Source organism: Camelina sativa, chromosome 9 (genome assembly GCF_030686135.1).
Source record: "Camelina sativa cultivar CO46 ecotype springtype chromosome 9, ASM3068613v1".
NCBI classification, from domain to species: domain Eukaryota; kingdom Viridiplantae; phylum Streptophyta; class Magnoliopsida; order Brassicales; family Brassicaceae; genus Camelina; species Camelina sativa.
In genome coordinates, this window is record NC_141888.1 from 1,458,441 (window position 1) to 1,464,916 (window position 6,476).

The 6,476-nt window shown below is 35.1% G+C and overlaps 1 long non-coding RNA gene across 1 annotated transcript; it reads left to right on the plus strand.

Annotated features, from left to right (window-relative positions):
* The first annotated feature begins 3,128 nt into the window (after positions 1–3,128).
* Positions 3,129–3,459, plus strand: LOC147937576 (uncharacterized). The gene is made up of 3 exons (XR_015565951.1): positions 3,129–3,209; positions 3,297–3,356; positions 3,442–3,459. It is a non-coding gene; the product is annotated as an uncharacterized LOC147937576 (long non-coding RNA).
* Positions 3,460–6,476: the final 3,017 nt, after the last annotated feature.

The following is a 6,476-nucleotide window of genomic DNA, read 5'->3' on the forward strand; positions in this document are numbered from 1 at the left end:
ATATTTTAAGTTTAATTATACATTTCATCTTATACATAAAACTAAATATTTTATATCAAACAGAATTAATACATCATATCAAACCTATATCTTAGTAAGAATTGAAAATACAAATAAAAATTTAAAAAATATAATTCGCACAAAAACTGAATCAACATTATTTAAGACTTATTTGTTATGTTGTTATCTCATAAGTACTAATTTTACCTCATGTCATAATCAATTTTAAATGAGTGAAATTTATAAAATAAAAACATATATAAAGACATAGAGACATTCTCATCAAATAACTGAAGATTCATTTCTATAAATTATAATCTATTTTGAATTATCTTATGTTTTAACATATGTATTACAAAAATACATGTGTTGAGATTATAAAATCAAACATAAAAAGTAGGGAAATTACCTAGAATATTACATAAAAGTAGGTTTATTACTAGACTAACACGTTGAGATTTCTGTCTTACTAGAATAACACATAAAAGTTTACAAATTACTTCTATACCTGAGTTGTGTGTTTTATTACGTTTTATGCCATTTCTAATTAAATTTGTTTTTGATTATCAAGAGAAAGAAACAAAAAAACTTTGAAGAATCATTCTCATTTTGTTGGGATTCTCTTAAATTTGGGTTGGTAAAAAATATCAGATTGACGTAGTTTCAGATCAGTTTTTAGATCAGAACAAAGTTTCAGATCTAGTTTTAGATCAAATTTGAGTTGGTAAAAAACATCAGATTGACAAAATTTGGGTTCACTTGCTCTCTCAGAACAAAGTTTCAAATCTAGTTTTTTGTCTGAGTTATCGTCGGAGTAGCAACAACAAGAGTGAGCAATCTTTCACTCCCGTCAGCGCAGCGGTGGGTTGTTTTGTTATACAATTAATGATTTTCTGAGTCACGATCAATGATTCTTCTTCTTCTTCTAGGGTTTGATTTTTTTTTTCTAGGGTTTGATTCTCCTTCGTCTTCTTCTTCTAAACGTTCCAATTGATTTTTTTTTTGTTCTGGGGTTTGGTTTCTAAATTTTTTTTTCCTAGTGGCTTTGATCTATCGGTGATGGCTTTGTGATTGGTTTGTTGGGTTCTCTCTGTTACGTATCCTACGGTAACTCTGCTTCTTCTTCTTCTTCTTCTTCTTCTTCCTCTGGTTGGGGTTTTTTTTTTTAACTAACAAGTTTCTTCGTCTTCTGTCTTTTTCGCAGTCGCGGGTGTTTTTTTATTCTATATGATACAGTTATGGCCTTTCGACTCTGAAATCTCTCAACTGCAATTTCTAGGGTTTGTTTTCTAAATTTGATTTTTTCTTTTTTTTTTAACTTCTAGGGTTTTCTTTCTTCAATGGAATTCGTTTTTATTTACTCATTGTTCTATTGTTGTCAATCCAGATAGATTGATTATGTTCGATTCGTTTGATTGAGGAGGAGGCTACTAAGATCTCTCGCTGATGGGTTTGATTGAGCAGAGGAGAGTACTAATATAAGATCTTCTAGGGTTTGTTTTCATCCCTTGTCACTCTGTTTTCTCTGTTTGTTTTTAACGATTTTGTTTGTTTGTTTGTTTGTTTCTCTAATTAGCGATCTCTCTATGTTTGTAATTGCAAGCAAGCTTTGTCATAATCTTGTCAAAGTATGGATCACAATATGGAGTACTGCGGTAAGTATTGCAGCCATGCGACTTGCTTATTTTTCTTATCTCTTTGTCTCTAGTTTAACTTTGTTCTCCATGTTTTTGTGTGTTGCATCAGCCTCGCAAGGACTAGCAGACAGAAAGGCATCAGTAGAGATGATGATGATGACTTGATCAAGCGCAAGGCGCCCCCATTCATGGTTTCTGGTATGAAGATTTGTTATTTTTCCTGTGTTGCTTATGTTTTCCCTCCTCACTTTCTCATAAGGCCTTTTGTTTTTTCTTTGTTTTTTCATCCCAGATAGGTTTCTTGCCATGATCTCATTTCACTTTGATGGTTGCTGCAGTAGCACTTGGGATAAAAACAGGCACAGAGGTTTGTCACAGGTAACTTTTCACTTGATATGAGTTTTTATTTTTATTTTGATTATGACTCTTTAGTGTTGTTCTGATGCTTTCTTCTCCTCTGCAGCTGCTCTCCGTGACTACAAGTCGTCTCTCCAAAACTTGAATGATGAAGCACAGCTGTCAGGTGGTTTATATATTCTCTCCTTTTCATTATTGGTCCATATATAATTATAATCGAAATTATAATTAGTGCTAGTATATGGCCACTCTCTTGCCCTTGATGACACTAGCATGACTGGAGAGATGAAAATCGTGTGTCTTTCTTTATCTTTTTTTTTTTTTTTCTATCATAGTGATTTTGTTTACTTTCTCTTCCCGCTTTGGTATAGCTCCTAACAGTCAACTTCCCTTATCTTGCTAGGTTAACAAAGACTTTAACAAGGACCCATTCCTAATGTCTGGCTATAAATTTGCAGATGGAAATGGTATGATGTGGCGAACCTATCGGTGATTGGTTGTTGTGTTCTCTCTGTTACGCATCTACTAACTCTGCTCCTTCTTCTTCTTCCTCTGATTTTTGTTTTATTTACTAACACGTTTCTTCGTCTTCTGTCTTCTTCGCAGGTGTTGTTTTTTTCGGAAGCTTATAATATGTGATCCAGTTATGGCTTTTGACTCTCAAGTCTCAACTTCTACTTCGAGGGTTTGTTTTCTACTTCGAGGATGAATTGAGGAGGAGGCTACTAAGATCTTCTAGGGTTTGATTCATCCTTTTCACTCTGTTTTCTCTGTTTGTTTTTAACGGTTTTGTTTGTAAAAAAAATCCTCATTCTTGTAAGTACAAAACATACATCACCTTCTCTTCTCAACAGGATCGTTGATGAATTAGCAAGATATGGTACCAAGTGATGATCGGAGGAGGAGCAAGCTGTTTCTTTCCATGGTTATTTCATTGTAAGTTAACTCTCTTCTTCTCTCTTGCTTCTTCTCACTTGGAGTAAAACAGAGACATATTCAGTGATCCTAATGGAAGTTATAAGATTCTCTGAATTCTGAGGTTTCTGTTCACTTATTCTGATTCTTGGATGGCTTTTTTTTTTTTGCAGTTACTGTACGTGGCCTCGCATCTTCTGCTTCATGCCAAGGTTTGGCTTACCTCTGTTGAAGTTAGGGTTTTTATCTTGTAGGCTTGGCTTGGTCACCGTTTAATCTCGGTTCTGACTTTGTAAGGACGTTAGTTTTCTCTTCATCTTTCTTTTGATTTAGCTTTTCGTAGATTCTTTCGCTTTGTTATGATTTCTTCTTATTCTATGATTTCAGGTTTTCGACATCTGATTCAAAAGGAGTTAATGGGCGGGCCTTGAGGAATCAGAATTAAAGGTTGGTTTACTTGGTACTAATAAACCTTGTTTTGCTTATTAGGGTTTACTTACTACATATGACTTTGTGTTTTGTTTTTTTGCAGATTGAATCATTCCATACATTTTGCTACCGTAGATGCCGAGGAGCAATCTGGTGCTCATAGTGCTGAAGTACAGAGCTTTGGTGCATATTTACTACTCAGATTGAATTTGTATTTGGTTCTTAAAGCTTCTTACTAAAGTCGCTGATGAGTAGTACTCTCTGAGCTTTACTCTCTTATTATGTTTGTAGTGATGGATCTTTGAATTACAACACGCTTCTAGATCCTCTAAATGGAAAGCGATTGTCATCATCTCAGGTCGGGTCCCCAGTTCAAGTCTCCTGATTATAACGGGTTCTTAACGCTACTCTAAAACACAAGAGCTACGTACGGTAAGAGATTTTCTTTTACATTTTGATAAACACATCTCTATTATCCTGGTTCCTCGTTATCAGTTTCAATCTTAATTGTCTCTTAATCTTTCTTTCGTGTTAGCTTTTCATTGGTTCTTTTGCTTTATTATGACTTCTTCTTGTTCTGTGATTTTAGGTTTTCAACAGCTGATTCAAATGGAGTTAATGGATCAATGTCGATTCTCAGGTTTGGTTTATTTTCAGTTTCTTAAACATTCTGGTTTTTTGCTTGATTGATCTTATCTCACCATTTTGCAGGTTCTTATTGTGTTTGTTTGCAAAAAGACATGGGATAACATATCACGCGAAGGCTCACACACTAGTTTTGTCTCTTCTGTGGTATTTGTTCTTCTACTGTAAGTTCTTCTTTTTTTATGTTTCTTATGAGTTCTCTCACCGTTTGATAAATTAATTGGTATCATCAACTCAACTGTTCGTCTTCTAGTTAAATTTCCTCTCTGACGTCTCTATTTATTTTACTGCAGGATTCAGATTATTTTTGTTTTTGTGTTTCCAACGGGACATGTGGAAGACCAGCAGCACATCGTCCACACACACACTCAGTAGGGTTTCGTTTCGTCTGTGGTATTTTGTATCATTCTACTGTAAGCTCTTAATTTTATTACTTTATGTTTATTCTGAGTTCTCACCGTTTGATTGGTAGTATCTTACTCTTTATCTTATGCCCTGAATCGAATTGTTATTATTCACCAAAATTGGAACTTGGGCTCTGTGTTATTTTTTACTTGCCTCCTCAAAATTGTGCATATCACTCACTGTGTTTTGTCCGCTGTCTTCTCTCTGCAATTGCTTGCTGGTAAGTGGTAAGAAGGTTACTGTACTGCTACGTGACAGTCCTCAGAGGTATGGTTAAGATTTTTAAAAACGTTTTAGCATCATGTTATGGTTTTCTTATAACATAATTATTCAACACCGCTTGGTTATGAGTGATCTTTTTTTTTTTTCTTGTTACAGGTGCATCCGTATTATATGTAGTAGCTAGCTACTGGGAACAAGAACTCTAAACGAGAAGCTATCATGGTTCCTCGACGAGGGTGGTGAAGGCACAATTCAAAAATGTTGGAGCTGATTGCCATCTATGCTCTACCCATTAAGTAGGTAACTCCCACTATATACTTTGCTTTAAGTTGTGTTTTGATTTACTACCCACATGATTACGGATTGCTCTCTGTTCATGTTCATGTTTTGCTTTTGCTCTCTCTCTTTATTCACGACTCCTCAGCTCTACATATTTGGCTATGTTTTTGTAAGTTCTTCATTCTACTTTTAATGTTTCTTTGGAGTTCTCACCGTTTGTTAAATTTAATAGGTTATTTCAGTCTTATGTTTAAAATTTTGTGCTTATTACTCACTGTTTGATCCTTTAAATTCTTGAGGTAGGTATACCGTTAGAATTCATCCCTCTGGCTTATGGTATACACTTACAGGCCAAACCAAAGGTATTTACTCATGAAGAAGTTTCTAGCGTTTTTAAGCCTCCCAAGAGAACCTTGTTGCAGTACTTTTCATTATTGTTGTGTATGATCTCTGAGCATTACTGTCTAATATCAGGCTGAAGCAACAAATGCCAAAACTCGGAGACAAAGTCTAGATTCAAAAGCAAAATCCATGCAAGGACCCTTCCCAAAAGACTCTTTATACAAAGTAATATGATGTGGCAGTCCTCATTTCAAGAACCTTATAGAGTGTATTTAACAGTCTTCTGTCAATGTATTTGTATAGAGTGTATAGATAATAAACGTGAGGATGATGTTATTACCATACTTATATACCAATCATAAGATTTTTTCCTGGGAGTTCTGTTATTGTTTTTTTGTATATATCTGTCTTACACACTAGAAAAATCATTACAATCAGTTTTAAGACTTACATATTCAAGATAAATCAAGAACCTACAAGACCATATGGGTTTCTTTTAGCGTCCATGAGAGACGAAAGATTCAGTGAAGGTCAAGAGAGCAATGGAACTTGACTCAGGAGAATCAGCTGTTTCACCTGAGATTACAAGACCTGGATAAACTTCTCGAGCTTATACAATGTCAAGTAAGTTATCAGGAAGCTGAGTCACACTGTCCAAGAATTTAACGATGTTGTACATATTCGGTCTGATGGATGCTACCGGATGTGAACAGAGTAAGCCGAGTTTTAGAATTAGTGTTGCTTGCTCCTCAACATACTCATCTCCAATCTTATGATCAAGAACCTGCATGATATCTCCATTCTCCCAACACTCTGACACCCAATCAGTAAGTACCATCTCGCTTTGCGTGGCAATATAGGTTTTCTCCCGCAAGCAATATCTAGCATCACTACACCGAGTGCAAATACATCTGAACTTGTACTTGCCTTTCCTGTTCTTGAGAGCTCAGGTGAAATATACCCAAGTGTACCTTCAAATCAACAACATTGTTTTGTTTGTAAACAATTTGTGTTCATATGTATGTATGTGTTCATAACTTGTGTACGTATGCGTTCATATGTACGTACACGTTTATATGTACGTACACGTTCGATTTTAGGTTTAATGAACCCGAAATTACCATAATATCCTCGTCTTCTACCTCTAACATACGACTGAAAACCCTAATTTTCCCTGCTTCACTTTATTTTTTCACGACTTATGTCTATTTTTTTGTTTCACTTGTGGGGTTTTTACTCAACTAT